This window comes from Schistocerca americana, chromosome X, assembly GCF_021461395.2.
Source record: "Schistocerca americana isolate TAMUIC-IGC-003095 chromosome X, iqSchAmer2.1, whole genome shotgun sequence".
NCBI classification, from domain to species: Eukaryota; Metazoa; Arthropoda; class Insecta; order Orthoptera; family Acrididae; genus Schistocerca; species Schistocerca americana.
In genome coordinates, this window is record NC_060130.1 from 251,138,816 (window position 1) to 251,152,839 (window position 14,024).

The following is a 14,024-nucleotide window of genomic DNA, read 5'->3' on the forward strand; positions in this document are numbered from 1 at the left end:
TAAGCCGACCAGTCTGGAAATATATAGCATCTGCGTTAGGCGTTTACTGTCCACCTGTGAGAACTCTGAATCTGCACACTAGGTCCATCCAAAAATGTGTATGCTGGGGCTCTCCCAAACAATACATCGGGTTTGGCTTTTAAGGTGAACACGCAGGCCATTATCCTTTTTCTCCATCAAAAAACTGTTTTGGTCCCTGGGCGGTCGGCCAGCCAGCGCAGCTGCATGCTAACCCACCCACCTACGGACTTTCCAGGGGGGAAGGTTGCCTCCGCCGTACAAAAACTCTTTGTGGCCATCGTGTGATTTATTTATTAGATTTGCATATTGAGTAAATGGAAATATGTAAAATTGACTCTACCCTATCGAGTTTGGGCTCGAATGAAACATCTTAATACACAGAATACGATGGTGAGGTCGGAATATGTAAGAAAGGAAGGTCAGGAGGCCACACCACCTTACACCGTCCTTACTTAGCCATTTTGCATTTCCTGTCGATCTAATTTTTGAGACGTTTGTATTCCTTTTTGCCTGCTTCATTAACTGCATTTTTATATTCTCTCCTGCCATCAGTTACATTCAGTATATCTTCTGTTACCTAAGGATTGCTACTATCTCTCATCTTTTTACCTACTTGATCCTCTTCTGCCTTCACTATTTCATTTCTAAAATTTACCCATTCTTCTTCTACTGTATTTGTTTCCCCTGTATTTGTCAATCGTTTCCTAATGCTTTCTCTGAAACTCTCTACAACCTCTTGTTCTTTCAATTTATCCAGGTTCCATCTCCTTAAATGTCTGTCTTTTTGCAGTTTCTTCAGTTTTAATCTAGAGTTCATAACCAATAAACTGTGGTCAGAGTCCACATCTGCCCCTGGAAATGTCTCACAGTTTAACATCTGGTTCCTAAATCTCTGTCGTACCATTATATAATCTAGATGAAATCTTCCTGTATCTCCAGGCCTCTCCCACATATACAACCTTCTTTCATGAGTCTTAAACCAAGTGTCAACTATGATTAACTTATACTCTGTGCAAAATTCTACCAGGCAGCTTCCTATTTCATTCCTTACCCCCCCCCCCCCTCCCAGTCCATATTCTCCTACTACTTTTCCTTCTCTTTCTGTTCCTGGTATCGAATTCCAGTGCCCCTATGACTACTAAATTTTCGCCTCCCGCAACTACCTGAATAATTTCTGTCATCGCATCATATATTTCATCAATCTCTTCATCATCTGCGGAGCTAGTTGGCATACAAACTAGTACTACTGTGGTAGGTGTGGGCTTTGTGTCTATCTTGGATACAATAATGCGTTCATTATGCTGTTCGTAGCAGCTTATCCGTGCTCCTATCTTTTTATTCATTGTTAAATCTACTCCAGCATTACCCCTATTTGATTTTGTGATCTAACATTCCATACTCTGATCCGTAGAATGCCAGTTTTCATTCTCCTAATAACGACATCCTCCTGAGTAGTCCCCACCTGCAGATCTGAATGGGGGACTATTTAACCATACAGTGAAGCTGCATGCCCTCAGGAAAAATTATGGCTGTAGATTCCCCTTGCTTTCAGCCATTCGCAGTACCAGCACAGCAAGGCCGTTTTGGTTAATGTTTTAAGGCCACATCAGTCAATCATCCACACTGTTGCCCCAGCAAATACTGAAAAGACTGCTGCCCCTCTTCAGGAACCATATGTTTGTCTGGCTTCTCAACAGATACCCATCCATTGTGGTTGTACCTATGGTATGGCTATCTGTATCGCTAAGGCATGCAAGCTTCTCCACGAATGACGAGGACCGTGGTCCGTGCGGGAGTTTAAATATACACTATGTGATCAAAAGTATCCGGACACCTGGCTGAAAATGACTTACAGGTTCGTGGCGCCCTCCATCGGTAAAGATGGAATTCAATATGATGTTGGCCCACTTTTAGGGCTTGATGACAGCTTCTACTCTCGCAAGCATATGTTCAGTTAAGTGCTGGAAGTTCTCTTGGGGAATGGCAGCCCATTCTTCACAGAGTGCTGCACTGAGGAGAGGTATCGATGACGTTTGGTGAGGCCTGGCACAAACTCGGTGTTACAAAACATCCCTAAGGTGCCACGTAGGATTCTGGTCAGGACTCTGTGTAGGCCAGTTCATTACAGGGATGTTATTGTCGTGTAACCACTCTGTCACAGGCCATGTATTATGAACAGGTGCTCGATCGTGTTGAAAGATGCAATCGCCATCTCCGATATTACTCTTCAACAGTGGGAAGCGAGAAGATGCTTAAAACATCAATGTAGGCCTGTGCTGTGATAGTGCCACGCAAAACAACAAGGTGCAAGCCCCTTCCATGAAGAACACGACCACACCATAACACCACCACCTCCGAATTTTACTGATGGCACTGCACAACATGGCAGATGACGTTCATCGGGCATTCGCCATACCCACACCCTGCTATCGGATCTCCACATTGTGTACCGTGATTCGTCACTACACAACGTTTTTCCACTGTTCAATCGTCCAATGTTTACGCTCCTTGCACCAAGCGAGGCGTCGTTTGGCATTTACCGGCGTGATGAATGGCTTATGAGCAGCCACTCGATCATGAAATCGAAGCTTTCACACCTCCCACCTAACTGTCATAGTCCTTGCAGTGGATCCTGATGCAGTTTGGAATTCCTGTGTGATAGTCTGGATAGATGTCTGCCTATTACACATTACCACCGTCTTCAAGTGTCGATGGTCTCTGTTAGTCTGCAGATGAGGTCGGCCTGTACGTCTTTGCGCTGTGCGTGTCCCTTCAAGTTTCCACTTCACTAGCACATCAGAAACAGTGGACCTAATGATGTTAAGGAGTGTAGAAATCTCGCGTACAGATGTATGACACAAGTGACACCCAGTCACCTGACCGTGTTCGAAATCTGTCAGTTCTGCAGAGCGCCCATTCTGCTCTCTCACGATGTCTAATGACTACTGATGTCACTGATATGGAGTACCTGGCCGTAGGTGGCAGCACAATGTACCTAATATGAAAAACGTATGTTTTAGGGGGTGTCCGGATACTTTTGATCACATAGTATATATGCAATATGTAAAGGGGAAGAGACTTTGGCAACGATCTTGAGAAGCTCTTGACCGATTTACTTCAGATTTTTTCACGATACTCTAATAAAAATTGGTACTGACACATGCTGTATGTTTTTTAAACAACAATTTGCAGGTTTTCTGTTACAACCAACTCCGAGGAAGGAAATGCTGTGCTGTGTGGTGCTGCGCTGTGAAAGTGTGCCGTAAAATGTTTCAGTCATTTAACTGCTATAGCAGGGCATTTAAAGTATTATACAACTGGTTTTTCTCAGGGTGGGACAAATGAAAGTGGCCCAGACGAGTAGCTACGATTGGACGTGGATGTTTGCATATAACCACATCTCGCGACGTTCACATCACGTACGCGCCCGCCACGTGATCTACACAGTTTCAGAGCGAATTTAGGGCTGTATCAGTGTGAGTGGAGTAGTGCAAAAGGGGACGATGGTACTCACAGTGGAGCAGCGGGTGTACGTTGTGGAAAGTTACGTGACAAAACAAAGTCGTGGAAACGGTGTGTTCAGTTGTTTGCTGAGAGGTTTAATGGTGTTTAAGTGTCAGCAAAGAGTGCCTTGCAACGCTTAGTCCGAAAACGGCTTCAAGCGGGAACTGTTTTGAACAAGTCTAAAAACATTCCGAAACGTGCCCGCACACCATAGAATGTGGCTACAATTCATCAGAAGTTGCTTCAGAGTCCTACCAAATCAACCCAGCGCCAGTCGCAAGAGACCGGCATGTCACGTCGATCATGTTGACGAATCCTCCACCTGGACATGCACGTGCATCCTTACCGAGTGTCTGTTGTTCAAGCATTAAAACCAGCAAATGCTCCTCAGCTCCTCCAGTTTTGTGAGTGGTTGTTCACTGAGATAACAATGACTGGCTTTGACATGGATCTGACCTTTATGTGTGATGAAGCTTAATTTCACCTGAGAGGTTATTCCAGCGCACAGAATCACAGGTTCTGGGCAGCGGAGAATCCGCATAACTTCCACGAGACACCACAACATGATCAGACGGTTGGGGGTGGGTATGCAGTGTCTGCACGCCGCATTATTGGTCCCATCTTCTTTCATCAGACGCTGCCTTCGGCCCGCTACGTTGACAACATTTTGAAACCATTTGTGGCAGCATTAACGGAGGAGGAAAAGACCTACAGTTACTGCCAACAGGATGGAGCAGCTGCCCGTACGGCCCGACGAACCTTAGAGCACAGTTTCACAATCTTCACATCTGACAGAGTTGGTAGCAGAGGTCAGTCTGGTCGTGGCCATAGCTGGCCACCCAGATCACCTGATCTGTCAGTGTGCGATTATTCTGTGGGGAGCCCTCAAGTATAAGTTGTATCGCAACAACCCTCATAGTTAAAGAACTGCTGCAGAAGATCAGATTGTAGCAATTCCAGCAAACCAGCTTCGATCCGCCTTCAGCAACTTGCTGACCAGAGCCCAAAGGCGTCAAGAGATGAATGGTTGTCACTTTGAGCGTCTGCTGTAGTCAGGTTAGTACTGTATTTCATTCCCTCTGCCGTGTTCCTTTGTACCCTGGGACTCTGTTATTCCAACCACTTTTATTTGCCCCTCCCTGTATAGTCTTTCTCTTAATAAATAAGTTTAAACGAAAATGTATACTCAACAATGAGCTGTTTCGTTTTCTTCCTAGCACTTGGTATTAACAGGAAATTGGGATGTAGTTTTTATGGCTCATTGGCTTATGATTAGAATATTACGTAATCTGAATCATTGAAACGTAGTTATCCTACCCATTCGCAGATTAAAAATACCCAAAACACTGCCATTGAAGCTATTATCATCTAAGGTCCAGTAGACAGAAAGGCCTCTTTCATATCCCACGTACCAATGGCGCCAATCATTTTACATCTGAACCTACATGCAATCTCTGCAAATCAAATTTAAGTGCCTGGCAGAGGGTTCATAGAACCACCTTCACAATTCTCTGTTATTCCAATCTCGTAAAGCGCGCAGAGAGAACGAACACCTATATGCTTCCGTACGAGCTCTGATTTCCCTTATTTTATCATGGTGATCGTTTCTTCCTATCTAGGTCGGCGTGAACAAAATACTTGCGCATTCGGAGGAGAAAATTGGTGATCGGAATTTCGTAATAAGATGTCTCTGCGATGAAAAACGCCTTTGTTTTAATGATGTCCATCTTAAATCCTGTATCATTTCAGTGATACTCTCTCCCCTGTTTCTCGATAATACAAAACGTGCTGCACTCCTTTGAACTTTTTCGATGTACGCCGTCAATCCTATCTGGTAAACATCCCACATCGCGCAGCAGTATTCTAAAAGAGGACGGACAAGCGTAGTGTAGGTGGTCTCCTTAGTAGATCTGTTGCGTTTCCTAAGTGTCCTGCCAATAAAAGCAGTCTTTGGTTAGCCTTCCCTACAACATTTTCTATGTGTTCCTTCCAATTTAAGTTGTTCGTAATTGTAATTCCTAGGTATTTAGTTGAATTTACGGCCTTTAGATTTGACTGGTTTATCGTGTAACCGAAGTTTAACGGGTTACTTTTAGCACTCACGTGGACGACTTAAAACTTTTCATTATTTAGGGTCAATTGCCAATTTTCGCGCCATACGTACATCTTTTCTAAATAGTTTTGCAGTTTGCTTTGACCTTCTGATGACTTTATCAGTCGATAAACGACAGCGTCATCCGATTACAACGAACTCTGAAATCACGAATCCGGTCACATAACTGAGACGATATTCCATAGGCACGAAATTACACTGCAAGCCGCTTGTGTGGTACAGTGTCAAAAGCCCTCCGGAAATCCATAAATACGGAATCAATTTAAAATTCCTAGTCGATAGCACTCAATACGTCTTGCGAGTAAAGAGCTAGTTGTGTTTCAGAAGAACGATGTTTTCTAAATCCGTGTTGACTGTGTGTCGATAGACCGTTTTCTTCGAGGTAATTTATAATGTTCGAACACAATATACGTTTCAAAATCCTGCTGCACATCGACGTTAATGATATGGGCATGTAATTTAGTGGATTACTCCTACCACCTTCCTTGAATATTGGTGTCACCTGTGCGACTTTCCAGTCTTTGGGTACGATCTTTTGTCAAGCGAACGGTTGTTTGTGATTGTTAAGTATGGAGCTATTGCATCAGCATACTCTGAAAGGAACCTAACTGATATACAGTCTGGACCAGGATACTTGCTTTTATTGATTTAAGTTACTTCACTGCTCCGAGGGTATCTACTTCTACGTTACTCATTTTGGCAGTTATTCTTGATTAGAATTCTGGAATATTTACTTCGTCTTCTTTTGTGAAGGCATTTCGGAAGGCTGTGTTTAGAAACTCTGCTTTGGCAGCACTGTCTTCGATGGTATCTCCATTGCTATTGCGCAGAGGAAGCAGTGATTGTGTCTTTCCGCTTGCATATTTCACGTACGATCAGAATCTCTTTGGATTTTATGCCAGGTTTCGGGACAAACTTTCGTTGTGTAAAGGATTATACGCATCTCGCATTGAAGTTTCTTTGAACCTTTCAGTAATTGTTTCAACTGAATTGGGAGATAGGTAAAAGGATCCAATTATTATTTTATAACAGTTTGCCAAGAATGACCTCTGCCCATACTAACTCACCGGAACTATCTACTCCAATTTCGCGACAAGACAGGCTACTTCGTGCAGCTGGTCCAGGCGGAGGTTCGAGTCCTCCCTCGGGCATGGGTGTATATGTGTTTGTCCTTAGGATAATTTAGGTTAAGTAGTGTGTAAGCTTAGGGACTGATAACCTTAGCAATTAAGTCCCATAAGATTTCACACACATTTGAACGTTTTGAACAGGCTACTTCTAACAGCATCAAACACGCCACTGCCAACTGTGTTTAGCCTAGCCTTTCGGAACACCGTTAGGTTCTTCGCAAAAACTTATCTCCGGCTGTAGCTAGCTTTCAGTGCCTATAACGATTTGAGCATCAGTGCTTTCTATTAGCTCTTGGAGCTCTGGTACTCCCCCAGCACAGCTACAACAATTTACAACTGTTATATCGATGGTTCCTGTATCTACGTTCTTCCTGTGTTCGGCCTGCACCCTTTGTGACTGAAGCGCTTTTTGTGTTTCCCCGAGACCCACTAACCTAAAAAACCGCCCAGTCAACCCCACACAGCCCCTGCTACCCTTCGAGCCGCGTCCTGCCTGTAGTGGACTCCTAACTCACTCAGCGGAACCCGAAACCCAACCATCCTATGGCACAAGTCGAGGAATCTGCGGCCTACACGGTCGCAGAACCGTCTGAGCCTCTGATTGAGACACTCCACTCGGCTCTGTACCAGAGTTCCGCAATCGGTCCTGTAATTTATACTGCAAATGGCCAGCTTTCTTTCATCTGGCAAGCAATACTGGCAGCCTTTACCACTTCCGTTAGCCGCTCGAAACCAGAGAGAATCCCTTCCGATCCAAAGTGACACACATAATTGGTACCGGCGTGAGCCACCAGCTGCAGTTGCCTGTACCCTGTGCTCTACATGGCATCCGGAAGGACCCGTTCCACGTCTGGAATGACTCCATCCGGTATGTACATGGAGTGTACATTGGCTTTCTTCCCCTTTTTGGGAGCCATGTCCGTAAGGGGTCCAATAACGTGCCTAAAGTTGGAGCTCGCAATTATCAATAATCTCACCCTCTGTGATTGCCCAGATCTTGCCGGCTGAGAGGTCTCCTCTGAAACAGGGCAGGTGACGGGATCTGGCTGAGCGACAGTGTCAGCCACAGACAGCACCTGGAACCTGTTTGTCAGACTAACCAGGGAGGCCTTGCATGCAGCTCCCTGGGAAGTCTTTCGCCGCCTGCTACTCCCCAGAGCGACCTCCCACTATACCACAGGTGAGGGGTCAACCTCAGTGCTAGCAGAGATTCAAAACCCTGACTACCAAAGGACCCAGGTGAAACTAAATAATTCGCCCCTGACTAGGAACTTGTAATATTTCACAAAATCGGTTTACTTTCCCCAGCAAACCAAAACGCGAGAAGTGTGGCTATTAGATATTAAATTAACACGCAAAAACTCAAGAAACTAAACCATCAAAGCACACAGATGAAATTATACAACTGGCTCCTGGTTAGGAACTGGCAAAAGTCACAAAATCGGTTACTGTTGCTGCGTCTGTCTCGTCCGTCTCCCATTCATTTTAAGCGGCTTCGTCTCCCAATCAATGTTTCATTTCCAATAACAATAAACAAGGCTCCAGGTCAGAGAGAGGGTGGAAGAGGAGATGGACAGGGAGGAGGGGAGGAAATTGACATAGAGAGTGGGTAGGAGGAGATGGACAGAGTGAGGTGGAGGAGAAAAGGGAGTGAGATAGACAAAGAGAGGGGGAGGTGGACAGTCGGATGGGGCAGAAGGAGATTAGGGCATATATCCATTCCGATATATATTTAAAAATTATGTAGCATCGCAGTGTTTGCTACTATGAATATAAAAACGACAAAAGTAGCTAACGAAAAATCTGAAGTGATGGGGATAAAAGGAGATATGCGAGACAAATACAGAAACAACGGATTCTTAACGATGGAATTGGTTGCAACAAGTCTAGAAATAGGAAAAGTGTTACAATACCCTGTATTCAACATAATTATGAACTAGATCAATGAATATTACAAAAGTGAACACCAAAAAATTAGACTTAGACGTAAGAACAAACTTAATTCTTCAGTCCATAATCATACTAAGTACAGTGGAATTTTAGTGAAGAGTCAGAATTTAAATTGTTTAGTAGAGTAAAAACCTGATGGAAATAGAATATACTAATAGTGAAACAGATTGAGTACATAAAGGTCTTGTGCATGAATTAACAGGTAAACGAACACATAGTAACATGGTAAACATTAATGGATAAAAAATAGCAACTAATACAGTTAAGCTTCCTGTTGCAGAACAAAACTGTATTTACTGGAAAAATCCCCAAAATGAATAGCAAACTAGTTTTTGATACTAAAAATAACAAATCCCACAAAAAAGAAAATGGGATTCTTGCTATTTGTGAATGCATAGGAGACGGACGATGTCATAGTGTCGAAGCTAGCAAAAGGACTTCAGTAATGATCACATCCGAGGAAGATTACACAAATAAAACTCTGGAATGTTTGCACCAGAAATAGTATTACTCAAGTAGAAAAAGACCTGACCAATCGATGCCAAGCGTTAGTTCATTAGCCATACAGAAAAATTAATTTTTACTTGATAAATGAGAAAATGACTGATTTTTCGAACAGTTGCATTCTCAACCAATAATAAGTTAGAAAACTTACTCGTCCATAACATAAAATCAAATACGCAAACATACAACAACAGTGGAATGTGCAAAGTATCATGCCCCAGTTGTCCTGCCTTCTAAGTAGGGAAAACAGGGCGAAACTTAAAAAACCGTTTTCAAGAACACGTAAATGCTTTCAGGGTCAACCGTTTCGAAAAATCAGTCATTGCACAACGTATGTTGGAAACGAAACATCTCATCAACAGTCTAGAAAACAGTTTGGTAGTACTACATAATGAAGCCAATGGTAAGACCCTAAATCTGTGAGAAAAACTGGAGATATACCTCCACAAAATCGAAAAACCAATATCTATGTTAAATAAACGAAGAGATTTCCCAAGCTATAGTTATTTCATTAATTTTAAAGAGCTATTCTAAAGTTATTTCTTGCATACGTCAGTTGTTTAATAATTATATCTTTAGCACTACGAATAAATTAATCTTTGACCACACCATGTGCAAAAACATTTATGAAGTGTTTACAAACATGTGTATGCAAACGAGCCTCTTGAATGAAATGACATGTACGAAAACGATGGATAAACGAATGTTTGCTGGTGCTAAAACGTTAAAAACGCTGTTCTTGGATTATGTCATAAGTTTACACAGCTCATCTTTTCCACTATTTTCTGCGTTTGACTTTCGAAATTCATAACCTAACATCAAACCTTTTCGTGACAGGAATATGCATTCCAGCTCATTCAAGAGAAAAAAATAAAGCATGTATTAAGACAAATTACACCTGATGAAATGCATCGAGTAGTTAATAAAACACGAAAAGCTGTAACTAAAGGCGTTTTTTGTTTCATACCTCCAGTGTACTGAATACACTCACGTTCGAAGTTGCGAAATATGGGTAAAATTAAATTTTAAAAATTAAAAAATACAAAATTTTTTACCTACGACGCATTGTTTTAGGGGTATTTTGTTGTCGCAAGTTAAAATAAACACCCTGTATGTACAGGGTGTCCCAGGAAGAATGGTCAGTATTGAGATATATGAGAGGAATGGTCATTTAAAGCAGGCAAGTCTAGTAAACGTAGGCTCTGAAATGCATCCTAAATAGTTATGATCACTTCTTCAGCTTTGATATTGCGAAACAAATTTCTTCTACAGCAGGCTCTTTCCTTTCCATATTTTGAGGGGTGGTAGTATGGGCCAAATAAAGGGAAAAAGTCAAGTAAACATAGGCTGTAAAGTGCATACCTTAAAAGCCTTGAGCACTTGTACGTCTTTGCTACTGTGAAACATCTCTTCTACTGAACAAACGCTCACAGCTCTTCAGATATGCATTTCAGAGCCCATATTTACTAGACAACTTTTTCTTGGTTTGGTCCATACTACCTCCTCCCACAATATGGAAAGTAAAGGGCTTGTAGTAGAAGAGATTCAATTCACACCATTGAAGATGAAGTGCTCATAGCTCTTAAGGTATGCATTTAGAACCCTTGTTCACTAGACTTTTTTGCTTCAAATTGTGTTTCAAATGATTCTTACTGCCGTAACACTGAATACTGACCATTCCTCGTGAGACACCCTGAGGCATGGTTGAGCAATGGGAAATTGCGTTCCTTGTTCACTAGCTAATATTTTCCTGCACAGTGCAAGAACAAATTTTTTAAAAACCATCCTGAGTGAGCTAATAACGTTCGTTATTACCATAGATATGCAGATGCTACACTACTTTTATTGGAAGGGACAGGAAAAGAAATAGATATATTTCATTCACGATCAAATAACACAAAAATATCACATTTACCATCAAGCATAAACAATATAGCAGAATAACTTCCTAGATCTCGAAATTACGTAAAATGGGCCAATGCATTTATTAAACATCTTCTAGTAAAATGCAAACACAGACTGCATAATTCAGAATAGTTCTTGCTATCCAAAAACACACAAGAAAGCATACTTTCAGAGTTGTATGGAGCTACTGATAAAATATCCATTTACGAAAAACCATATGACATATGAAACAAATTCACAAAGCGAAACAGCAAAAAACAATGGTTACAATCCCACCTTTGTCACAAAATCTATTCTAAAAAGCTACATGTTAACAGAAAGGAAGCAAAAGATAACATTATCCTAGCAAAACCACATGATAACCAAAGAGCTCAGTTCACTTTCATACCATACTTTGGAAAAATTTAAGACAAAATCAAACTTGCTTTTCAAAAAAACCAACCAAAGAATAAGCTTAAGAATGAACACCACAGTATGGACACGAAATAGTCTTTCCCTAGAACAATACTATAAATTTACCCTCTCAGGTGTTTATAAGTTCCAAAGTGGTAGGTGTGAAAAATGTATACATAAGTCAGGCAGTAGGGAATTTCAAAACAAGATTAAACAAAAATCTGAATCTCATTATCATAAACCTATTTTCATTTAGGTCACACCTGAAAAAACAAGAACACACAATGCCTATCAATCCTACTCATCGCCAAAAAACTTATAGTGATCAATATTTTGGAAGAAATAGAAATTTTCCCATATTCTACAGAACATCTTTACATTATTTTGAACGAACAGGCCGACCAAAAAAACAACCAACCATAGAATTTCACTCATAATCTCATAAATATTTTGTGCTAAAATACGTTCTTTAGTTAGAAATTTCCTTAATACAGGTAACACAGTTTAGAAATGAAATTATGTAACCTATTAAATAATAAAGTCAGTCAATATCTCTGGATGTTCAGCACATCGCCAAAGACAAGTACATAATATCCAATATCAATATGCTGATTAAAACTGTCATATAATTAAATGCTTATATGACTGTTATCAATAAATGTCTTTGACTTGTTAAGAAATCAGTATCTTAGGAAGTTAAATTATATGAAAAAGTAGCAGTCACATTAAGTGATGCAAAACACTATACCCTCGAGATAAGTATATGTTGAAAGGTATTTTGCCTCCTATAACGCAGATGTCTCTGATGATGGGCCTGCGCCCAACACAAGAACTAAAATAAAGAAATAAATAAACATAGCATGAAATGCATATAAGAATGACATGTATTCAGCATTGTCCCTTCATTGCGTTCCTTCAGCCCATTGGCAGGAACGTCTCCTTGTCAGTCCAAAGCAATTTATCAAATCGTGGGAGGGGTGCGAAGTGTGATGTCTCCTCCCTGCCTAACGACTTGACTCACGGCTGGCGACAGTCAAGTTGAGCCGTCAAGTTAGCCGGCAGGCTGCTAATGCTCCCAGCTGGCACGTGCTCCTGTCAGCCGTTGCTGCCAAGCACTCCCACAGTTGCAGTTTACACGTGTTATGCTATTGTTTGTCTATGGGCAGCAAGTTTCATCTATCAGTTAGCAGCAGATCCAGAACAGGAATTTTTCGTAAGTTTTTTTCTGACGAAGAATAGCTGTACTTACCGGGACATGAGAACTCGCAGAACAATATTGACGTTGAAATTATCAAATGGTTCAAATGGCTCTGAGCACTATGGGACTTAACAGCTATGGTCATCAGTCCCCTAGAACTTAGAACTATTTAAACCTAACTAACCTGAGGACATCACACAACACCCAGTCATCACGAGGCAGAGAAAATCCCTGACCCCGCCGGGAATCGAACCCGGGCGCGGGAAGCGAGAACGTTACCGTTGAAATTATCCATATCAGTTACATCAAGAGCCTCTGCATATTGTGAAAACAGTTATTTTGTGAGCAGTTGGAGCAACATGAATTGTTGGACCGATTTTCTTCCACCAAACCATCAATTCTGATTTCTATGTGAACAAAACAGGATGGCGCAGCTGAGACAGGTCACCTGAAACGTATCCAGACCTTTTACACATATCAAGCATCGGATTTCGTTAAGTTATAGTGGGCAATATGGTAAATATTCTGACGCATGCAAGCAGTTTTAACGTTTGTAATAGCGGAATTATGGCGGTGATACAGTCTATTTTTAAAATAGAACTGTGTAATTTTTTCTGTGCCATGGGAAAGTGTTTTAAAAGTGCTCTCACAATATATGACATTTCTCTAACATTTTTACGACAGGTTTCAACGCCAACATTAATTAACGCTACATCACTGTAATTGTATTCTCAAGAACTATCGACTGCAGGTATAAAAAGTATACAGTTACATTTATAAACAGGTACTTACTTCACTATCCTAATTCATACCAGCGCCGAAAACATTAACCAACCAAAAACATACGTGCTCCTCGAGGCTCTAAGTCGATAAAACTTATGCATACCTTTTTCCTAAGTTGATAACATGGAACACTGATCAACTGCAGGTATCAAAGCTTAGATTGAGGATGGATGTATCATATGGAAATGCACATAATGTTCAAGGAACTGACTTCATTCTGTTGTAAACACACATTGCTAAAATATGCTATTTTGTGTGTTGGTTTCAGAGAAAGAAACTATTATATTCTTTTACACATGGACCTTGTTGTATCAGTAACAGACATCTCGGGAAGCTCTGGAAACCATTTAGAGCTGATATACAAAATGTATGAGTATGTTGAAGGTTAACAGTAAGTGCATGTTCCAATGGACCGAGCGCTTGGAGGCAATTATCACCTGTGGATCTGTATTAGTGCAAGACTTTGCTGGGATTATTTTTTTTTAAATCTGAATGTTAAATGGAAATACCAGATTTCTGTATA